This window comes from Salvelinus fontinalis, chromosome 2 (genome assembly GCF_029448725.1).
Source record: "Salvelinus fontinalis isolate EN_2023a chromosome 2, ASM2944872v1, whole genome shotgun sequence".
NCBI lineage: Eukaryota > Metazoa > Chordata > Actinopteri > Salmoniformes > Salmonidae > Salvelinus > Salvelinus fontinalis.
Window position 1 is genome coordinate 86,814,853 of NC_074666.1, and position 25,225 is coordinate 86,840,077.

Genomic DNA, 25,225 nt, shown 5'->3' on the forward strand with positions numbered 1-25,225 from the left:
CTCCTTTTTCTATGCCTTATGATCGGCAAAGATATTGCTGGATGAATGTACGGGTGAGTAGGGAAAAGTAGAAAGCGTTGTATTGCCCTGTATGCACTTTAGAAGAAATCTTGAAGATTATTTGCTCAACTAATGTAGGCTACATCTGAATTGCCTCAAATTATTTACTGAATAAAATGTGTCATAATTATAATAATAGTCATTATTATTATTATATGACTACTACTACTACTACTACTACTAAATAATTATTCTACAAGCAGCTCATGGCTGCTCCCTACTGGTGTTCTCTGGAACATTGCAATAGTTGTAACCGTGATCTTCGGAGATTTTACACAAGAAGGTAGGATGGATGGTTGGAGAATAGATCAATATTTTTTTCGTTGGAAATTATGTGTGATGAAAATCGGCGTTTCACTCCACCAATTCATATCAAAGAGGTTGTTGCTTCTCATGCATGCTGGTCTGATGCAAAGGAGGGGCACATGACAGTGCTAGGGAGTGCATTGTAAGTGAGCTGGAACGGACTAGGCTGTGTAGCCTTACTGAGGTATTTTGCATTGAAGATACTTATGTAGGGAGAACATATCTATACCACATTTATTACACAAGGTGACAGTCAGTATTGTTCTCTGAATTGAAAAATGTTGACACATTTGACTTATGCCCTTTTGGGAGGTAAAGTAAGAGATTCTAGATTGTGAGCCACTGAGATATGTCTCCTTTTATTAGAGAGTATCATTCATCATACTCCTCAAACACACCAGAAATATCTGCACCACAGCAATGCCTGAACAACAATAATTGGAGGGCTCATCGCTCTCAAAGCAGAATGGCAGAAACACTTACAGTATTAGCATCTGAAAGTATGAGAGAATGCTTATTTGGCAAAATTTCTCTTCCCATCACATCTCTAAGATCGTGTAACCAGCAGTTTGACAAATCAAACAGTGGCTGAAATGACTGAGCAAGGAGAAAAAAAATTGAGATATTTTATTGCCAAAACGCGATAATCCTGGAGTAGTGAACAAAAAATCAAAGTGCAGCTCTTTTGCGTTAGACCTATGGCCTCCCACAGGACAGGAAATGCTGAACAATCCAATAGGACATCTCTTACACAGAGAAAGGCAGATAAATCACACCCTTCCTTTTTTCTTAGCAGCTGTGGTACATACTGTACATCCACTTCAGCATACAGTATGCTTTGTTATAGTAAAGTTATGTAAAGGTAACTGCCAAAATAATGGAAACACTTGAGTAAATGAGGGATACAAAGTATATTGAAAGCATGTGCTTCCACACAGGTGTGGTTCCTGAGTTAATTAAGCAATTAACATCCCATCATGCTTAGGGTCATGTATAAAAATGCTGGACTGGCCATTATTTTGGCTACTATTGCTATGCCCCCATAGGATTACAATGCCCCCATCCACAAGGTACAAGTGGCCACCGAATGGTTTGATGAGCATGTGCAGCACCTTAGACAGCGTTTTCCACTGCCTTCAACAAAACACCAAATTATTGAATTTATTGTGAAAGAATGGTGTCCCTCCAATAAAGTTCCAGAAATGTGTAAAATCTATGCAAAGGTGCATTAAAACTGTTCTCAATCAATCAATCAATCAATCAATCAATCAAATGTATTTGTAAAGCCCTTCTTACATCAGCTAATGTCACAAAGTGCTGTACAGAAACCCAGCCTAAAACCCAAACAGCAAGCAATGCAGGTGTAGAAGCACGTTGGCTAGGAAAAACTCCCTAGAAGGCCGGAACCTAGGAAGAAACCTAGATAGGAACCAGACTATGAGGGGTGGCCAGTCCTCTTCTGGCTGTGCCAGTTGGAGATTATAACAGAACATGGCCAAGATGTTCAAATGTTCATAGATGACCAGCAGGGTCAGATAATAATAATCACAGAGGTTGTAGAGGGTGCAACAGGTCTGCACCTCAGGAGAAAATGTCAGTTGGCTTTTCATGGCCGATCATTCAGAGTATCTCTACCGCACCTACTATCTCTAGAGAGTTGAAAACAGCAGGTCGGGGACAAGGCAGCATGTCTGGTGAACAGGTCAGGGTTCCATAGCCGCAAGCAGAACAGTTGAAACTGGAGCAGCAGCACAAACAGGTGGACTGGGGACAGCAAGGAGTCATCAGGCCAGGTAGTCCTGAGGCATAGTCCTATGGCTCAGGTCCTCTGAGAGAAAGAGAGAGAGAGGGAGAAAGAGAGGGAGAAAGAGAGGGAGAAAGAGAGAGAGAGAGAGAGAGAGAGAGAGAGAGAGAGAGAGAGAGAGAGAGAGAGAGAGAGAGAGAGAGAGAGAGAGAGAGAGAGAGAGAGAGAGAGAGAGAGAGAGAGAGAGAAAAAGAGAGTGAGAGAATTAGAGAGAGCATACTTAAATTCACACAGGACACCGGATAAGACAGGCAAAATACTCCAGATATAACAGACTGACCCTAGCATTCTGACACAAACTTTTGCAGCATAAATACTGAAGGCTGAGACAGGAAGGGTTCTGGCTTGTGGTGTCCCAACGCCCTATTGAGACGCTTTATGTTGGTGTTTCCTTTATTTTGTCAGTTACCTGTATATCCACTGCCATTCAAGTACTGTATCAGGGATCCTGCAGTCCACACATACGAGACATTTGGTTGTCTAGAAGTTACAATAACTGTTGATATAATATTTGTTGATTGGTAATTGAAGGTTGGTAAATTAAAATAATATATTACAACTGGTTGATAACACCTAACTTGAGATAATCACTTTTGAATAATGCATGTATTGGCGTCAACAGGAGAAAAGTTAGACAGTACTTTGGTACAGTGTGGGTTGTGGAATGTGGAGGTAGTTGGAGCTAGCCTAAGGGGATCACAATATCCAGGACTCATTGTCTCCTGGGTGCTTTTTCTTTTTCTGGAGGAAGACAGTCTGTCTCAGAATGTCTGTGTTTTAAGATTAGGGAGGGATTATTACAGTAAATCAATTTTGATTGCATTCTTGGCATAAAATGGAGTCCATGTTTCAAAATGAACAGTTCATTTTTAGTTCCTGTCTTAAACAAATTATATCTATGCATTCATTAGAATCTCAACTCATCAATGTGGCAAATCATTGTTTGAAGTCATTATGAGCTTACTGGAATTTATATAATTTCCCATCGATACAGGTGGTTGACATTAATTAACTCCCTGCATGTTTTAGCCTTACACTGACATAATGAGCTGATGTGTTGCACCACAAAAGCACTATATAGTTACACAGTCACAGATACAGTATGCAAAATAAATGCAATGACAGAAGCCATGTCCAAGATCAAAGTCATCCTTTGCCTTTAAATCGATTGAAATCTATTGATGATATAAATAATTAGCTAATGTCAGTAAACACAGTATTTATTGTAAACTATCACAAGAGGATGTCAGCACCGGGCTGTAGAGACATGCTGTCTGGCTAAGCGTCACTTCCGTGAGATGCTCAGAACACTTTGCTGAAGCCACATAGTTAGAAATGGCTGGAGTCTGTCAATGCGGAGGTGAAGTGATAGATATCAGGCCTTTATGTGATCGATAATGCTGTTTTCCCCCAATGTTGACCAGCCTGCCATTCTGTGAACTAATTAGATGATAAAAAGTGATGGATGTGAATTAAATTCAGCTGGCCCCTTAAAACAAGCTCCTTTGGGCTTTGGATCATTTCTTACTGACCTTTTACATCCCCACTTTATTGTATGTGAATGCAATTAAATCAATTTGTTGGATGTTTGCAATGCAGCAGTTGGCTCCAAGGTTGTGGCCGGAAAGCAGTTCCATTTCTAACTATGTGGCTTCAGCAAAGTGTTCTGAGCATCTCACAGAAGTGACGCTTAGCCAGACAGCATGTCTCTACAGTCTGTGCTTGAAAAGCCCACAGAAGACGGCAGAACAATTAAAGGTGTAAATATGATAAGGCAACACCCTACATGGAAAGCAGTTGGAAAATGGACAATGGGTATTTTCCTCTATTCCAATGTAATAAATAAAACAAAGGATAAATCTCTATTGATCCTCATTCCAAACGAACAAAATAATGAGGTTTTACAAATTTGCTCTGATAAAAAAGTAATTGTCTAGGACTGCAAGAAAAGGGACAAATTATCCACAGTGGGGTTTGTTGGGCGAAAGAATCCAATAACCTCAGAATGGGTCATACTGTATGTTCGATATAGCAACCAGTGAAGACCAAGAGACCATACCTAGAGGGAGGACAGCGGGGCGCTGATACTCACGCAGTACCAGAGTTGAGATGTACAGGTAACTGCCAAAATAAAGGAAACCCCAACATAAAGTGTCTTAATAGAGCCAGAACAGCTTCAATACACCTTGGCATAGATTCTACAAGTGTCTGGAACTCTACTGGAGAGATGCGACACCATTCTTCCATGAGAAGTTCCATTATTTGGTGTTTTGATGATGGTGGTGGAAAACGCTGTCTCGTACTGCTCCAGAATGTTCAATTGGGTTGAGATCTGGTGACTGAGACACACACGCATGCACGCACACACACACACACACACACACACACACACACACACACACACACACACACACACACACACACACACACACACACACACACACACACACACACACACACACACACACACACACACACACACACACTTAAAACCCCCTATGCTCCTTTGAGAACCCTCTTTCAAAGTCATTGAGATCTCTTCTTCTAGCCATGGTAGCCAAACTAATGGGCCACTGGGCAATTTTATACATGACCCTAAGCATGATGGGATTTGAATTGCTTAATTAACTCAGGAACCACGCCTGTGTGAAGCATCTGCTTTCAATATACTTTGTATCTCTCTGCAAGTGTTTCCTTTATTTTGTCAGTTACCTGTATTAGGCCTCTCCCACTGGATCACCATAGGGCCACCATCAGCAGGACCTTGGGGGGCAGAACTTTTATCCCGGCTCTTGCTTCATTAAGGACTATGCTACGGGTTGTACTTCATCATATTGTTTCTGCCTGACAGGCTTCATGGCAATTTGCAATACATTCTGAATGGTCAATCTGTCTTTGAGAGACAGAAGCATAATACCATCCCTAAACACCAGCAGACCTTTACAGTATTAAGGATCTGGCACATTGGTAAAACAGCAGGAGAGGATCAAGAAGAATGTTGAAAGAGACAATGGGCCAGAGATCTTTAGACTCATTTGGTCTGTTGATCCACTCATGTGTCACTTAACATGGACTTTTTTTGAACGGTTATAGTCCTTTTTAGAGAAATAAGGTTGATCCAGAATTGTTCAGATGAAATAATTTCCTTCTCTTTCTCTTATGCTGTACATTGTGGTACTATTGAGCTATCTTGGGGTCATTGGGTGTGTCGCTGATGCAACACTTGTCCTGCTGAGCACTGTGAATTGATGGAGTGCCATTGGAGCAGTAGTGAAAATGCACTGCACCGTTCGAAGCCACATCACAAGAAAAAAAAAGCTCCTTCAAAGAGTCTCACATTCAGAGAGAAGACCCTGTGAAATCACTTGGCTCCTAATGACCTATCATTGTGACGTCTGGGATTGATGACTTTATATTTACCCTTTCCGCTAAGTTCCACCTGGGGATCATGTCCCACACATCAACTCCTCTCTGGAGTGGTGGCATCAGGAAACACTGTCATCTCTCCCAGGGCACTTTGGAGCTTCTACTTCCTAGTCCAGCATTAGGCTGTGGTGAGACGAGAACAATCTGTAAGCTGCTGCGATGGCTCCACTCCTCCTGAGTCCCAGCCAGTCAGCCATCCCTGAATCTGCAAGACGTCCCCACGGTGCGGTGCGACCCGGTGCCTCCCAGGTGTGGCTCCCTCAGCATAATTAAGGCGGGATCTGCCAGTGCTTCTGGGCCAGGGTCATTCATCAACCAGATCACCTGCAAGATTAATGTGCCCTCGCTGCAGCGCTGCAATGGATTGCTGCCACTTGCTGAGATCATTAGCGCTGGCCTGCCGTACCACTGCAGAGGCACACCCGATCAGTGGAGAGAAAGATTTGCAGCTTTGCATACTAAATGAACAGTCCATCATCGCCTAATTAAGGTATTATTGGAGACACTTGTGTCCAGTCCCCCGGACAGTAAACCATAACTGAAGGGCAAACAAGATAGATTAACTCCACCTGCTTAGTAGCACATTGCAAAGTAATAAAACTGCTGACAAAGATAAGCTACAAAGGAGAATTTGGAGGAGGGAGGGTGTCAACAACACACAACATTTAAAATCCCAAAGGATTCAGTGACACTATTTAATAATCCACTGACTCTCCGTACAGCAGTAGGAATCTGGACTCCAACATTTTCCCCGGACTACCACATAAACAGGCTTAACATTATTCTTGCAGGCGCAGAAGGTGATCATAGTGCCCTGTCCATTCTTAATGAACATGCTTGGTTTTGGAGCACCGGAGGTAAGACAGGCTAATTATTATTCTCAGACATGAAGTGAACAGTGTATCTCACATACAGATCTCCAAGGTGCTCTGCAGCCTGTATGGGTACACACCCCTCATTAAAGAAGAATGGGCCATGGCAGTGCTCAAAAGACCAATTGCAGTTTTGCTCAGAGCTACATGCGAATTGAATACTAAAGATGAGGGATAAGTAAGGGTTGATTCCGATAACTCATATTCAAATCCTCCAGATAATTGCTTGCATTCAATTCTCACTCGAGATCAATTCAATCGGCTTACATGAATTAGTCACATTTGGAATGAGTTCTACCAAATCTATTTCTTCAACATCATCTTGTCCATCCTTTCAAACACCCCTCATTATTTTCATATTGAGAGTTGACTCATATACCAACAACATAGAGTGAGGGTTGGACCTGCTATGCAACAAATCATGACTTATACAAATTATTCTTATTTCATATGAAATGCAAAATGGCTCATATTTTCCACTGAATTAACCTCTTGCTCTGAAGCTTTGATGAATTCCAGTGAAAACTGAAGATGACCCCAGTTTTGACATGAAACAAAACAACAGAGAAAGAGAGCATCCACTTGTTGTGTAAATCATCCCAGCTCCAACATACACAGTACAGGGAAGGCAAGGAGGGAGGGTTGAGCATGGCTTTGCCGGCTGTAAGCCTCCCAGTGTATGAGGCTTGTTTTTCATTGACTGTGTCAGGAATCAAGAGGGCTAATCCCTCTGAGAATTCAGATGAAAGTTTCAAAAGAAATAATGAAAGGCACACTGCCTGAGGGTGCATATCAGGGTGAGCATACAGCAAGCTGGAGTGAAAAGCAGCAGCCACGCACAACAAGCATACAGCAGAAAAGCGGAATATAACCAGCTTCCCCTGCCTGCCTGCCTGCCTCCCACCACCCCCACTACCAATTAAAAATATACATACTCACAATATTTCTCCAAGACATAAACAAATACGCACATCAAAACCTTGGCATGCTACTCCACAAAAAAAATCACAGCTTGTTTGCTCTCTCCAAACGCAGCATGAAAATCGGGATATGACCCTCAAGTTGTCGAGCCAGTATAATGAAAACATGGGATAATTGGCTGTTACAATTAGCTATACACCAAGAAGATGATCTTCCATCACATGCTTGTAGTATACATCTCATGCATGTGATATTATTACAAAGACTCTTTGTAGCAGGAGGAAAAATTGTAACTGAGCAGCTTGTGTGTAGAATTTCATATTTACATATGTTACAGAATTTGTACTGTTTGTATGAAGTTGAAAGATTCACCAGTGTCTGCAGGCTATGCTTTATATCTATGCATCACAGTATGTATGGTATAAGGGCACTGAGATATATCTTTTTTTGCGGGCGATATTCCCAACAGACCCTTTGCAGAACTCCATGAAGCGCTTCACTTTGAACTTCCAGAGCATGGCCTCTGACAACTACCATCCTCTCTGAACGTGTCTTATTTATCAGAAACACCATGCCAGTCTCGTTTTCCCCCTCAGATAGTGAGCACTGAGCCATGTCCACTGTGGTTCTCCAGTCTATGTCATTTACACAGCCTCAGTAGGCCACAGCATTATTTTAGAGGGGGAGTAGTGGGCTGCAGAATGTATGGAGGTGTATGATTCATTGGGCATCTGTGGCCCTTTCAGGACCCCAGGCTAGGAGTCCTATAAAATGGTGAGTTCCACCTGGCCTTTTTATCATTTCTCATGTTATGTTAGAACTACAAGGTGAAAAAGGTTTTCCTGGTTTTCCTGGTGAGGAAGATGTATCGTCCTGAACCACCCAGAGAATCGACACCAGAGATCATCATCATCAGATCATATCATTCTCTAGCAGTGATCATTTGCAGTCGGTGTTAAGACATTTTTAACAGGCAAATGATCTCTGTGACCTTAGAGGGCTCAGGAGGGTCCCGATGACGATGAGACACAGAACGCTTCATTTCTTCAGCAGAGCAGATGCATTCGGGCGAAGATGTAGAGCATTACGTATCATATGCTGCAGAATTCCATGAGCGTAATTCTCTTTGACTTCTAGGGAAACAGAACGTTGTAGTCCCTGTTTAAGTATTTAGTATGGATAAGACATGCGATATACAAGGGGCTATTCATCAAACACTAAGCGTACAGAGATAGAGTACCTTTTCATATAGAGCCGTTGTATACCAGGCGAGTGGGAAGATACACATTTTCAGACGGCGAACTAAGAAATATGATCTTGCCCACAGGAGTCGGATAACATATGGAAGGAGGTGGTGAGTTTATCGTTGTGAGAAAAGGTATAACGATCAAGCTTTAGTTTTTCCATTTCTACCCAGGATATATTGAGTTCTTATCGTGAGTTCTTATCGTTGAACTGTGACATTTTGTGATGAAGAAAAAATGGTTTTACCATTTTACCAAAAACCAGACAGTTATTCTAAAAACAAAGATAAACAACTATTTAAGCAATAATGCCTGCGGGCTTTTATAAAACGGTTGCCAACATATTTATACAAATATTAATGACAAATATTAATTTAAATGAGTAAATAGCTATTTTCTAATTTTTTGACCTAGTCGTTAATTCTAATAATTAATTCGACGTTGCTATGCTAAAAAACATTATGTGGCTGGCTAGCAGAGATTAAATGATAATGAGAGACAAGAACCTCAATAAATAATAATTTTATAAATATCTAATCGGCCTAAATAGGCAACAACTATTATGGTTGGCGAGTCAGAGCTAACCAAGCTAGTTAGTGATGTTAATAGGGACTTTTCCATTGATGGCACATGAGTGTAAGAACTGTCCATGGTCTGAGAGCTGGTTGGTGACAGCCAGTGCTTGCCTCTTCTTTGCTGGTATGGGAGAGATCGCATTAGTCAAAATATACATTATCACACAAAATATACATTATATACATTACCTCGTAGAGGCAGACAGATAGGCTTATACAACCCCCAACTCTTGCAAACCAAATAGTAGCATTGAAAAATCATGTGTAGATGTTTTTTTTCCAGAGGGAGATGAATTTCCTGCCTGGGCTGCAGGACAGTGGAATTATGAGATTAACACGTCATGATATTGTGTGTGAGTTGTTGTCAACCAATCAGCATCTCGGAACTAAACAACCCCTTTCATATTTATGATTATTCAAAGAATGTTGTTTGATGACCCTATTGTGAGTACTCAAAAAGCTACATCTCTGTTTTGAAAAATAAGTCATTTTTAGAGTTTCCTATTGATCAGTTCAGGTAAATACCCACTCTTCCCTCTAGCCCACAACATCAGGAATAATCCCTTCACTGAGAAGAAACACAACAGCAAGTGTCATATTGCTTCCACTGCCTGTCGATTCACTTTGATTGCTCTGCTTCAGGAGTTACAGCCTATTGCTGATGGTCAGTGAATATGGCATGGAAGAATGGAGACTGTTTTGGGGCCGTGATACTATACTGGACCATGACGTTTTCAGCCGGGTCAACCGTGATACAAGTCAGTATTCGACGTCCATCCATGTCTGAGGACGTTGGGAGATGACGTGGAAACTGGCACGAGGGGCAACAGTGAGCGCTTTTACCTTCAAGTAGGTTTCGGTTTTGCAATGACATTGTGTACTGGGATAGTGGACGAGCATACACATCTGCCTTTGATTCCAAAAGTTGCAAGTTTGAATCCAGTTATAGAAAAGTTGTTTTTGAGATTTTTGTTTTAAGCCTAAACTTAACCTTAAACATTTGATGTTTGCAACAACTTAGAAATGTGACATTTGATAAACATGGATGAACATCTAATTCAGACGTGAGACTGAGAGCTAGTTGGGCGTTTTGGCAATGTGAGCAGCTGATTGATTCATGGAAACATTGGTTCACAACAACATTAATAGAACAAGTATTGCCAAGCTGTTCTACACAAAGTTTATTAACAGCCAGCTTTAATGACAGAATAAACCCTCCATAATGCTTATCCACTATGTATTAAGAATTGCATTTCATGTCTGGACAAGGCTTTCAATGATGAGAAAATATTCATACTTTTAGAAAGCATCATTACGGCAGAGACAGGATGGGACTTATTAAAGACCAATGTACTGCTTCCTCTTACTGCAGTCTTTATATTGGCATTGATTTGACCATTATTGACTACTTTAGCGATGACTCAAATCGTTCAGAGAATTCACATTCAGAGTGTCACCATATTCCATCCACGCGCCATATCGGTATGCATGTAAAGCCTCTTTTGTCATTGTCAAAAGGAGACAAGGAAAAGAGAAGAAAAAAACAAAGAAATATTCCACAAACATCCCCAAGGTCACACAGAACTCAAGGAACCTGAGAAAGACCTTTCATTCATTAATTCCGTCCACATCTTAAATGGAAAGCAACACAAGCCATATCATCAATTCATGAGCCTCTCGACTGTCCAATTAGCCTTATCTGTGCTTTGCAAGAACAAAAATGTGTCATTCAAAAGAGAAATGTGATAGAAATGTGAGAATGTAACTGTCCCCAGAGTCAAGATCAAAATGTATGACCTATTTAATTCCTAATGATATAATAATTCCAATGCACTGCTTATGTCAGGGACTGTTTTATACTGTGGAAGATACTCCAAATGACAAACGAAGATTTCAATTAAAGATGGCTTTTCATGAATGAAAATGAGCCTGCTCTGTCACAAAGCCTCAGTGTCAAGGACCTGTAGGTGTGCTCCTCCATCTTTTTATGATTAACAGCAGTATCGGGGAAAGAAAAGTGGTGTACATTAGAAAGTAACATACATTAGAAAGCAGCAGACATCGGAGGCCATAGTGGCCATGGGCACTGATTGGAACACTGCCCTGCAAAGGGTGCTGTCCTTCAAACTTTTAAACAAAGATCTACCCCAATACGCTTGGCAATACGTGAGTTACTACAATTAATGAATAGATGAAGAGGCCCATCTCAGAGCAATGTGTTCATTTTGGACATCATCATAGTAGGTAGGTAAGTACAGTGCCTTCGGAAAGTATTCAGACCCCTTCACTTTTTCAACATTTTGTTACGTTCTAACATGGATTCAATAAAACAATTCCTCATCATTCTACACACAATACCCCATAATACTTTCCGAATGCACCGTCAGTAAGTAAACCTTATCTAAGCCAGAGTGGTCTAAATCATCATACTTCCATGGAATTCCTACTGTCAATGTTTAGTTGGCAACACATTCAATTCCATGTGCGTTGAGATCTAGGGGACTGTATGAGATTGGGCATGTGATCCACAGTTCTGGCTCTGTGGTGACAAAATACCATGGCACTTATTGTAAAAATCAAGGTGTTGACTCTGGTGTGCTGGCTAAATTCCCAACCTGGCTCCTCCAATTTTCATGGTCATCTAATCATCTCCAGATTCAATTGCTGCAATCATTCCTCACCTCTTCCCTGTCATATGTGGTAAGTCACATTTGGTGGGTGATTTACATTGGTGGTGGATGGAAACATTCATAATACCTGCCAAGCTTCCTTAGGCATGAAGGAAACATGGGAAACATCCCCCTCGGCAGGTGCTGCTCGCTGTGGGAAGTGTATAAACCCTCCCCGGGAAGTCTGTCAGGCGTGTTGACACTAGTCATAAACACTGCTGACCTGTGGCCATGCCTCTCTACTTCTTCATCAGCTAGTTTCACCTGGACAACCACAGAGGAAGGTTAAGAGCTGAAGTCATCCACATTACATCAGTACTGCAGCTGAGCACACACACTCCCTGGTCAAAACAGACACAGCTCAAAGTACTATACGTGAATGATTGGATTCCACTGACCAAAATAAACATTGACTTGTTTCAGCGATCTTTGCCTCAAGGAATACTGTAGTGTTCTCGTGCAGAATGATAAATATACACTGAGTGTACAAAACATTAGGAACACTTTCCTAATATTGAGTTGCACCACCTTTCCCACTCAGAACAGCCTCAATCCGTCGGGGCATGGACTCTACAAGGTGTTGAAAGTGTTCCACAGGAAAGCTGGCCCATGTTGACTCCAATGCTTCTCACAGTTATGTCAAGTTGGCTGGTAGTGAATCTCTACTCCGAATAGCTCGTTACATCTCATACCACAGATGCTCAATTGGATTGAGATCTGGTGACTGGGCAGGCCACTGCAGTAAGCTGAATTCACATTCATGTTCATGGAACCATTCCTGGACAATCCTAGCCTTGTGGCATGGAGCTTTATCCTGCTGAAAAAATCTATTCACAGATAGATACACTGCTGCCATGAAGGGATGCACCTGGTTGGCAATGATGGTCAGATATTCTGTGGCATTCAAATGTTGCTCCACTTTTATCAAGGGGCCCAATGTGTGCCATGAAAACAAACCCCACACCATCACACCATCACACCACCCCCACCAGCCTGCAATGTTGACACGTGGCATGATGGATGCATGTGGTTTTCTCCATACCTTAGTCCTCCTGTTAGCTTGAAACAGCAGGAATCAGGATTCATCAGACCAGGCAATGTTTTTCCAATTCTCCAGTGTCCAGTGTTTTTTGTTCCTTAGCCCACTGCAACTGCAGTTTCTTGGTTTTCCTGAAAGAAGTGGAAGTCTGCAAGGTCGTCGGCTGCCATACCCCATTCGTGTCAAGGTACGATGAGTTGTTCATTCTTGTATAGGTCTTTGGGCACTAATGTTATTACGGAATGTCAGTTGACTAACTGTAGCCCGTCTGTTGCTCTGCACAATTCGTGTCAGCCTCCTTTGTCCTTTGGGTGGTGGACCATTCTTGATACACACGGGAAACAGTTGAGTGTGAAAAACCCAGCAGCGTTGCAGTTCTTGACACACTCAAACAGGTGGGCCTTGCACCTACTTCCATACCCCGTTCAAAGGCACTTAAATATTTTGCCCATTCACCCTCCGGATGACAGATATACACAATCCATGTCTCAATTGTCTCAAGGCTTAAAAATGATTATTTAACCTCTCCTCCCCTTCAACCTACACTGATTGAAGTGGATTTAACAGGTGACATCAATAAGGGATCCAAGCTTTCACCTGGATTCACCTGGTCAGTCTATGTCATGGAAAGAGCAGGTGTTCCTAATGTTTTGTACACTCAGTGTATGCTATGAAATTAGGGGGGAAATTACACGTGACACTTTACCTAAAAGTTATTTACCTTGTCTGTTAGCTCGTTGGAGCTGTTCTTGAGCGGTTTGAGAGCTTCAAGTTCCTTGCCATCCACTAAGGACTTAACATGGTTGGTCCTTAGCATGGTTCACACACAACCGCAAGAGGTTCATAAGCAATTTCACTGTAAAGTCTACACCAGTTGTATTCGGTGCATGTGATAAAGAAGATTTGATTTGACTTGAGATGTATTCTGTACCATGCACTGTGACACATGCTTTTTTTGTTGCTATATAGGCAACACTGATTGGATTTCTCTAGTGCCGCTTAATATTTCACATAAGATTACTGTCATTACCATTGTAAGCACAACCCTGAGTCGACAAAGTTGCACTCAAGCAGGTTAATTATTATTTGGCACAGCAGAGGAATAATTTTTCTGTAATGGAATTCTATGCTAGAGAGTTTTAAATAATGCATTATGGTATGTATGCTTTGCAGCAGAATATTGTAATACTGTACATTTGGTTACGTTGAGATGAATGGGGTGTGGCCTGGTTTATCTGGAGAATATGGCTGAGCTGAGGCAGGTTAGTTTAATGAGGGCCAAATAGACTGGATTATTTTGTATGTACTCTCCTAATCCCTCAGAGAAGTTCTGGTCACTTGCCAGCCAACCGTTGTCTTCTGAAAATGAACTCTTAGCTAAATAAATAGGGAGGTTTTAAGTTCTCTAGGTCATAATTTATTGCTGGACGGCAGCAAATGTCTGATCGCTTGTTAAAAGCCTCCAAATGTTCAGACCCGGGCGATGACATTCATTATTTTCATCGTTTCCTCTTGTACTAACCATTTGATCTCAAGTACATACTTTAATAACTTTTCCATAAAAATAAATGGGATGGCGATTGTGTTAGCAGCAGTCTCTCTTTCCTCGGGGGCATTAGGGACAAAACGCTTGTGATTAATAATTCATATTTCCTATTTGATCCCCATCATCATAGAAATCGTTTCCTCCAGCTTTATCCCCTTCGGTCCAAAAAACAGCAGTCTCCTGAGCCCTGCACACCTCGCCTGTCCTGTAAATTAACACATTAATAATGTTTCTATTGCCCTTGCTGTCATTGATATGTACTGCAGTACGTAGACCCATGTGTTGTTGGGAGATGGGAAATGGAGAAAAAAACACACCATTTGCGAGTGCAGATAGACTTCAAGTACCTGGATTAGATATCATCTAGCAGTGTTATTACCGAGAGCACCCTCCTTGTGTGAAGTCATTGAGCTCAGGAGGGATCTGCCTTAGCAGAATGAGCCCAGGCCCTGACCATGGTTCACTTCATAACACCTAGGTGCCCTTAACACACCCTCAAGGACAGATGATCCAGGACAAAGTGGTGAATCGAAATGGAATGTAGAACGAAAAGCAAAGGTTGCGAGTTCGAATCTCATCACGGACATATTTAGCAATTTTTCAACTACTTACTACTTTTTAGCTACTTTGAAACTACTTGGCATGTTAGCTAACCCTTCCCCTAACCCTAGCCTTAACCCATTTAACTAACCCTTCCCCTAACACTAACCTTAACCCTTTAACCTAACTCCTGAACCTAAACTTAACCCTAAACCCTAGCCTAGCCACCTAGCTAGAATTCATAAACATATCATAAGTTTATCAAATTTCAAATAAAATCAAAACAAAGTATATTTGTCACGTGCGCCGAATACAACAGTGAAATTCTTACTTACAGGCTGTAACCAATAGTGCAAAAAAGGTATTAGGTGAACAATAGGTAGGTAAAAAAATAAAACAACAGTAAAAAGACAGGCTATATACAGTAGCGAGGCTATAAAAGTAGCGAGGCTACATACAGACACCGGTTAGTCAGGCTGATGGAGGTAGTATCTACATGTAGATATGGTTAAAGTAAAAAGAGAGGTTGGGGGGAGGCACACAATGCAAATAGTCCAGGTAGCCATTTGATTACCTGTTCAGGAGTCTTATGGATTGGGGGTAAAAACGGTTGAGAAGCTTTTTTGTCCTAGACTTGGCACTCCGGTACCGCTTGCCATGCGGTAGTAGAGAGAACAGTCTATGACTGGGGTAGCGGGGGTCTTTGACAATTTTTAGGGCCTTCCTCTGACACCGCCTGGTGTAGAGGTCCTGGATGGCAGGCAGCTTAGCCCCAGTGATGTACTGGGCCATACGCAATACCCTCTGTAGTGCTTTGCGGTCAGAGGCCAAGCAATTGCCGTACCAGGCAGTGATGCAACCAGTCAGGATGCTCTCGATGTTGCAGCTGTAGAACCTTTTGAGGATCTCAGGACCCATGCCAAATCTTTTTATTTTCCTGAGGGTGTATAGGCTTTGTCGTGCCCTCTTCACGACTGTCTTGGTGCGTTTGAACCATTCTAGTTTGTTGTTGATGTGGACACCAAGGAACTTGAAGCTCTCAACCTGCTCCACTACAGCCCCGTCGATGAGAATGGAGAAGTGCTCGGTCCTCCTTTTCCTGTAGTCCACAATCATCTCCTTAGTCTTGATTACGTTGAGGGATAGGTTGTTTTTCTGGCACCACCCAGCCAGGTCTCTGACCTCCTCCCTATAGGCTGTCTCGTCGTTGTCGGTGATCAGGCCTACCACTGTTGTGTCGTCTGGAAACTTAATGATGGTGTTGGAGTCGTGCCTGGCCATGCAGTCGTGGGTGAACAGGGAGTACAGGAGGGGACTGTAACATATTGTACGTTTAGCAAATTCGTAACATTTTGTACATTTGTAAATTCGTAACATGTAATGCGCATTGTAATTTGTAACATATCATACAAAACGGGTGATGGGCATCCACAAATGTATACATATCATTCGAACATTAGATATCTTACTATATGGAGTATCTCGGCTTTACAGACAGAATAATAAGAAATGCTCTGAGACCAGGTTGCATTATGAGGCAAAGCCAATCCATATCACAGCCTTCCTCTTTCCTCAGCTAAAATCCATGGAAACAATCAGTGATGTTCTTATACGTCTGTCCTTATGCTAGCGGGGCATCCATCACTTAATCCAATTAGAGGGAAAGTTTCATTCTTTATGTTAACTAATTCAATTCCATGTATTTACAGCCTTGCTGTATTTACGGCATGGCTGAGTGGCACACAGATGTCTGTTTAGGACTCTTGCTCCTGTGATGTGCCAGGTTCCTGCCTGTCTTTCAGAGCTTAATGGGAAACCCTAATGGTAGGGCAGAGATTGGAGATTAAAACAAATAGTTGCATTTAAAAAGCTATCTGAAAAAGGTTTGCAGCACATTGGTCATCTCGTATTAATTTGAGGCCCGGTTGTTATAAACCTCAGAGGAAATTATGCTTCAGAATGAGAGTGCTACATTTTTACAGCAAAGCATGACTGTATTGGTTGGTGTTCTACGCATTTAATCAAGGCAGAATAGAATTCAAATGGTCAGGGGACATTGATAATTGCAGTATATCTCATCTTCTTGAATTATGAGGCTTTTAACTGAGTCAGGAAGGTAAATATACATGGGGAGATACGTGATAATGGATGGATGGATGTTAATATCCTCGTGGCAATGCTGTAGTCTTCAGATGTATCATTTGGGGACTATTCAGAGAGATAAAACCATAATGTTGAGGCCACATAAAATCCATAGTCACCAAAAAGTATACAGACGCCATGTTGTTTATGACCATACATCTGTTGCCTATAACAACACATTTCCTAACACAATAAAGCTGTTTATTAAACACGTCCACGGGATATAAATTCAGACTAACTGATACTGAGATGATTCGAAATATATACGTCTAGGATGACATTCCCTCTGAAAAGATATACCTCAGCTGGACACACGTCCACAGTAACATGCCAATCAAAACAACCTGTTCTATTTCACCATCATAAAACATGGATCGATATCAATAATATAACCTCCTGTACAAATACCACCATTTTGAATGTGCAACATCGTTTATTCCAATTATGAGATTCCCATCAGGCTTCCCAGTAAAGTCGGTGCAGTTAATTCAACAAAAGCTCAAATCTATGACTGTCCGTACGTCTGTAGCTGACCTTCAGCCCTGGCAGTTGTCATCTTTGTTCTGTCCACATCGAACATCTGAGTAGTTCTGAACACTAAAGGCTTCTCTCTAACCCAGTTGGAACTGTATTCTTTAAAGACACGCCGTGTTTGATGGTAACTGGCAGATGTGCTATCTCCTTCCTTTCTGATGATCAAAGGGATGCCTTGTGATACATGTTCACATCACATTATCAATAGATATTGGTGGCAACTAGGTCTAATTGAACTGATTAAGTATGCTGTCCGTTCCCAGCACACAGCTTTGGTAGAGCTCCAGCTGTCCCTCCCTTTTCATGTAAAAAGGGATTTTTTTTGTGTTAATTGTGGAAGGAACACAAACTTTTGAAAGCAAGATTTTTTATATGATTGATCTTAACTACTTAAAACAGAGTGCATGCAATTTACGCCCCTGCACACTGAAATTAACAATTTGCTTTGAGAATTCCAGAAAATAGCATATGCTTCTCTCTCAGAGAAACCCATGCAAGGCAAGCTAAAATAAATTGAGTATTCCCGGAGTCAAGGAAGACTAGTGATATCTGACAAGCAGAGTTTTGAGAGAAATAAGTAATCCGTTTTTGAGAATGTTTTCAATGCATCGGTAAGTAACGGCATAGAGAAACCACCTGTATTGCATTGTGAATGTATTTGTAATCATGTATTGAACTGTAAACGCTGCTACAATATTAGGAGTTGTGAGCTGTACAAAATGCTTATTGCATTGGTGCATTTACAATGAATGGTGATATGTCACATCAGTGTGTTACAGAGGCATCGGAGTTCACTGCAGATGAGTCTATAAGCCTGCCCACTGTACCAATCTACATAACACAGAGTATCATCGTTAGCCTCTACAGTAGGTATGAAATATTACAAGTGGAATTCCCTAGCATTATTGATATTTGTGCTATGAACATACATCTGAGCTGGTAATGACTGTCATTAGGGTCCAGACAGTGTAATGTCATAAGGAATATTAGCAAAAATTAATTGTTGGTGTTTTTCAGCACCATACTATCATCCTCAATAAAAATGAAACGATATGATTGAGAAATGAATCAACTTCTCAGCGGTCTACACAAGCATGTCTAAAAGAAACATAAGCTTGTGCCGCTAATGGACTAAAGAATGTCTAATGTTGTAATCTTGAGCAGAGAGACACAACCTGAACAAAGTATTCTTAACATATTGCTAGCATGACACTAATGACATGAAAACACAGTGTGCCTACTCTCTCGCTACTCTTTCTCTACTATTGCAATTCTCTCTCGTCTCTTTTTACTTTCTCTCTCTCCCTCTCTCTCTCCCTCTCTCCTTCTCTCCTTCTCTCAGACAGGATTAATTCTAGAGTCCCCTGTGCAGACAAGCCGATTGGGGATTTGCCACACAATAAGCTCAACCCTTTATAATTGCCTTTGGTAACAGAGAGAACCATGTAATATGCAGGAAAGAATCTGGACAGAGGGTCTGAGTCTGAGGTATCCAAAGGACCAAAGAAAGAAGAAGGAAATAACACTGGTGAGAGCTCAAGCCTATATGTTTCTGTCCTGCTGTGCACATAGCAGGCTGCGGGTACAGTACAGTACCAGCCTATCCAGTGTTGAGCCTCTGTGTGGATTCTGCAGGGACATGATGCAGTTGAGCAGCGGAGGGGAGCTGACATGCACCTTTATCACACGGCTTAGGGAGACTGAGGCTGCACATAGACAGGGCCCAGTGATGGATGTGCTGCAGGCCTTGCCTCCCCTCTTCCTCTGACAGAGCTGCTGTAATCTGTTACAGTGGAGCCTCCATTAACTTCCTGACACATGCGCAGCTGCACTCACCGTCACTGACCCCGCACTGGCTCCTCTGCATTCTACAACTCCATTCAGGCTTTGATGGAGAGGAGATAAAGACATCTGGATATGTGCATGCAACATGCAGGCTTTGTGTAATTAGTATAGAGATCCTGCAACCATGTCTATCCTCCCTGCCGGTTAAGATGGTATAGAAGTGCACTTCTAGTGGAGATACCTGAGATCCAACCAATGGTGACTTCTAACATGAGGTACTAGTGAGAACCTCCAAATCATTCCAAATGACTCATAAAGGGCAGATAACATATCTTTGTGTTGACTCGGGAAACCGTAGATTATGTTCACTTCTATGTCTAGGATCAAAGCTATATATAGAGATCTCTATCGGTTGAAGCCTGCTAATCCTTTCCTCTTCCAGGTATACATCAAACGTGAAATATCAAATGAACTGAGACCTGTTTCAGAAGTCCATAATAGCAATGGTGTAAAAGGGGTCCTGTAGTCAGAGCTTGCACATGTCCTGGGTAAAACCCGATCCTTGGTCACTGCACCCATCCATGACAGCTCAGTATGCAGCAAGTGAGTCTTGGAATCTGTCCAAGCTGTGTGATCACTGAGACAATGTGGTTCATACCTATACTTAGCGCTATGCACAGGCAACCCTAATGACTTCGGAACACTATTCTAATGATATAACATCGGATGTCTTGCTACGAAAGGAGGACATTTGTAGGGGTGACGGATGGAAAAAGATGACAACATAGTAATGGTGGTGTCTGAAACCAAGTCTGATGGTTAGGCTCTAAGGCAGGAAAATACATCCTAACATTTAATAGCTCTATAAAAAGGGACAGCATTTCTATTGACGCACTCAGTGAATTGCGTTGGGATGCTACCCTTAGATCAAGAATTGATAATCACTCGTTTATGTATGCAGAGCCAGACGATTTACTTCCACCCTGGGTCAACCTAATCCCCAAAGCCTATAATTGAAGTCAATCATGGGCAGTAGTGGCAATAGGCTTGTGCTACAAAGACCACTACCTGCATTTATTTGAAGACACAAACTCAATTAGCCTGAATCTGAGTTTGAATTCTTGAACTCATTCTGTGTTACTCAACAATGAGGCATGCATGGCTGGTGGGATGTGCCACAGAAGCCATTCAATCGCTGATTTTAAAAAATCCACTATAATTTTGATTAGGGGATGAAAGACAAAGCTCATTTTCATTGAAATCCCTTAAAATCAGGGATTACCGTGTTTTACCCTCAATCCCACGCTGACCTTTCTGTACCTTCATGTTAAGCACATCCCAATGAACGTTTCAGCATATGTGAAAAGGTCATTTGAGGTACGGCTATGGCATGGGATTTCACTTTGATTAAACTAAGCCAACATGATGACAATGTCATAACGATTAATAATCTACTTGATCATTTTTCTGTTATGACAGTAAGACACAAGATTCATTTGAGATATTCATTAATTTCATAAATCTATTTCATGATTACAGTGCATTACAATCGCTGGCTTTATTTTCTCATTTCCGTATGACAAAGACTAATGTTCTTATTAGGCTCAGTCTACTGAAAGTCAACTACTATACTATTTTTTACTTGGTCTAAAATATATTGATATACGAGGTTTAGACGGTCACAGTTTCTCATTGGCACTATAAATGTACGCATAAAGATGACGGACATGTCTATCCCCCACTGTTTCAGCCGCGGGCCACACAGGAACACTGAAAATCGATTTAACACCCCATGGTTTATGATCTTCCCTCACCAGGAGTGCTTATACAGCACATGACCTCTGACCCTGGACTGAATTTTCTACACTTGCTCCCTGCTCTTGTCTTTGATGTAGTCCTGAAAACCCTTTAGGCCAAAACATCACTGGACAACTGAGGTCACTAAATATCCTTCACTTCTTTTTCTCCCCCATCCAATTTTCACCACAATCAAATCTCAGATGCAGCCGTACAGTAGGGCATCTGGACCCTGAGGGGGTGGCATTCAACAATCCCATAATAACCCTGAGCATCCTGTAATGAATCGTTGTCACTAACAATGTTGTGTACTTCCTTGCCGTACCAACAAAGGTGAGAGTTCATTTGTTTTCATGAGTTGTATCCAGGGGAGCAGCAAGACAAATTGTAGACCTGTGTGGGAGCAGCAAGACAAATTGTAGACCTGTGTGGGAGCAGCAAGACAAATTGTAGACCTGTGTGGGAGCAGCGGTGCTATTTGGCTGAATGCCTTGTCCTGCTGAAACCTTCCCCAGAGTGCCCTGTGCTGGCATCAGGTTCCATACAGGGGAAAGGAGAGGGGCTATCGGGCTCCTGCCCACACAATCACAATATAACATGCAACATACTTTACTGAAGCAGGCTGCTCAAGTAACTCAGTAATCTAAAACCCAGCATTGCTGGCACATGATAATTAAGGTCATCCGCTGGTATCTGTTTGCCAGCCAACAAAACAATTATTTCAGGGAGATAATGATATGGCGCTGTGTCCATGGTGAGTGATCTAGCGAGGAGGCATTTGACAGAAATGGAGAGCTTTGGCTGGGAAGGAATAAATCTTTAGATTGATCCAGCACATTAATCTCTCGCACTCTGGCTTGTCAAATGTTTTCACAATCTGTCTATTTGTTGGTTGACCCCTCATTTGTTGCTAGAGGCTGGAGTTGGAGTATCAGGTCTTCAGTTCATACATCCTTTGCAATACAATTAATCTGTTCTTTGTTGTTCATTGTTGACAATTGCAGAGTTACTCTGTATCTTAAAATTATACTCCAAATTGCGACAATATATTGTATTTCCTTATATTCCCATGTTGGATTTCATATTGAACTGCTTCCATGGGTATCGTTCGGAAATGAATGAGTGAATGAATAAATGCATGAATAAATCAATGAAGTACACGCGTACCTAGATGCACAGTACATTTACAGCCATGTAATGGAGAATTCTTAATGGCATGCCCAGTGTTCTTGTATAGCAGCAGCTAGTGTTTTCTCTCTTGTCAGACGGAGGAAGTAGACTTTTATGGAAATGAGGAACTCTGCCACAGGGGTGCACATGGTGAATGAGGCACTAGATACAGTCAATCTATATTTGCTATTCATCATCTGTTTTTTATGGCCCTGTTTTGAGTTCCAATTTCAACATTCTTCGCTTCTGCCTTTCATCTATCTTGGAGTTGCTGCAATTCACACTTCGTCTTTCAATTCACTCCTGTCTGATGTAGTCCTTGGTTATCAGTTCACCTCGTGCTTTTCCTCCTCACTCGCACATCTAAAAGGTTGAGAGATGACTCACAACTCCACTCACTTCAGTGAGAGCCGAGGCAAAGGCCTTTTTCTATCACCTTTCAAAACACCCTCCTCTTATTAAATGCCCACACATACATTCTATTTCATCCCGAACAAGAAGCAGGGGGCATTTTCATGCTGTTAACATCATAAATCTGAACTAGATTAAAAAGTGCTACTCTAGTGTTCGGGTGGGTTATACACCGTCATTATTCACCTTGGTGGAGTGGATGGACCATCCAGCCTCAAAGAAAAGAGAGCATAGATGGACCAAGCTCAGATCTCACACTCATCCCTGCTCCGCCAGTGCCATCTGCTGTTCACCGAAAGCTTCGGCACATCTTTCCCTCCCTCACTGCACTCCTCACTATTCAATTACTGGCTTTGCGAATCTACTCTGGCACAGTGATCAACACCTATTTTCTGCAAATGTCAACAAGCATTGTGTTTACCGCTCAACAATTACAGAATACAATAACTAGTTTTCAGACAATACAAATGAAGCAGAAAAGCGTTAACAACCAGTATGTTGATGAGACTGGAAACGGAGAGTAAAAACAACAAATAACCCCGGTTATTCTCATTTACTGTGTCAGTCCCCATGTAAATTATCAGTGTACACTGAAACGAAGAGACATGCTCTCTAATGGTGTGGTGAAAGAGGACTTATTATAGGCCTTTCCTTGTGCAGAACAACACGGTGATGCATTATAGATACGGCCTGCACACTTGATCACATCCCACATTAAATGGCGGGGATTTGGTGCGGACAAATCACATTTCATCTGGGGAAAACTAACAAGCTCAGATAGCAGATGACAGTGGCGCGTCCTCTCTTCTTCAAGAGTCATGAGAAATGTAAGACAATATAAATGTTCAATTTATATTCTGTCTATCAGACAAATTGAAATGGAGAGGTGCAACACCACTAAAGGGAGACATGAGTCAGAATAACTGAACTTTAAAAAAAAATTATAACAAAATGTTTTTGAAAATAAAAGACAATGCTGTTTAAAAATAACATAAAATGGGGCTTTGTTAAAAAGTGTGTGTGTGTGTGGGGGGGGGGGGGGTGTTATGGGGGAGGTTAACAAAACAATGATTCTGTGAAGGCCTTGTCAAATAAAATATAATAAAACAAAACATCTCAACCATTATTAGCAGATTGTCCAACGGTAATGTTTCCATTGAGGTGCAACAAAAGGTCTGTCTGATGTCTCTGATGTTGATGCTTTTATTCAAAATGATTGTGGGCACACAACCACTTCTATGAGCTACTGAGCTACTGAAAATATGAGTCATATTCAGTTGAAGTGTCTACAAAGGCCATTTATGTACAATTAACTTAATGAAATATGACTCAAATGCTCAGTCCGAATTTCCACTATGACCACAGCTCCCCTTTGCTTTAAGTATCTAAGGTAGTAGTTCCCTGAGTGTACATAGCTACCATACATGTATTTCATGGTCATGGTCTAATCCTGACATCGGGACACCAACATGGCATCTCTGACAAGTCCTGTAGCTGTGCCTTTAACCCCTCTGGCCTGGTAGCTCCTGGGGAGCAGCTCTTCTTCCACATGTAATCCCAGATTCCAGACTGAAGACCGAGGATCCCACTTTGTTCCCAGACACACTGTGGCTCTGACAGCATAACATTACTCTCCCTAATTTAAAAAATGATCCCTGTATGAGACGAGGTAATTGTCCACTCTGAATGACAGTCTTCTTGGGCAATGCTCCCGTGATCCTAAATCTAGATTATATGAAAAAGAGATGGGGAATATCTATTCAATATGGGAGGTATTTCACCATCTCCAATATTTAGACATATCTATTATTACTTGGTCAAACCTCCTTTGCTTAGATGTGGAAAAAATACATAAAAAAAGGTTTAAATAGATAATCAGGTATATTAAATGCTGCATTTGGCCAAAACTCCACCAGAGCAACGCATTCATTTTGACCTCTTAATTTGACTCCATTGCTGTCCTCTGTCTGGGGTATACTGGAAGATTGAAAGCGTATGGTCGGTACCAGTAATTATACATTTACCTGGAGGTGTCAGCATTGAACTTTGTTCCTTGCCAGATTTTCCAGCCCCCCCAGATTTAATAAAATGACCTGGCTCGTGCCAAACCCTGTAGATTGGAGGAACAAGCACCTGCTGTGCCAGTCTGGGAAGGCGACAGGCCTGGCAGCTTGTAGATTAAATAAAGCTGTCTACTATGTGCCAAGGTAATGGCTTGTCAAACATCAGTTAAATGGAACACTGATGCCATGTCAGAGTTGCTTTGTTGGATAGTTCTCTACAGGGTATTGGGGGGTGGGGGGGGGGGGGGGCAAAGACTGTTGCTGCTGGACAGGCCAAGGCTCACGATTACACTGTTAAATGCATGAAAATGCTAATGTTAT

The 25,225-nt window shown here is 41.7% G+C and overlaps 1 long non-coding RNA gene across 1 annotated transcript in view; it reads right to left on the minus strand.

Moving 5' to 3' along the window:
* Positions 1-706: 706 nt before the first annotated feature.
* LOC129830389 (uncharacterized) overlaps positions 707-25,225 on the minus strand; it is a 57,548-nt gene continuing 33,029 nt past the window's right edge. The window contains exon 2 of the long non-coding RNA XR_008755515.1: positions 707-2,194. This is a non-coding gene — a long non-coding RNA (uncharacterized LOC129830389). The remainder of the gene's footprint in view (positions 2,195-25,225) is intronic.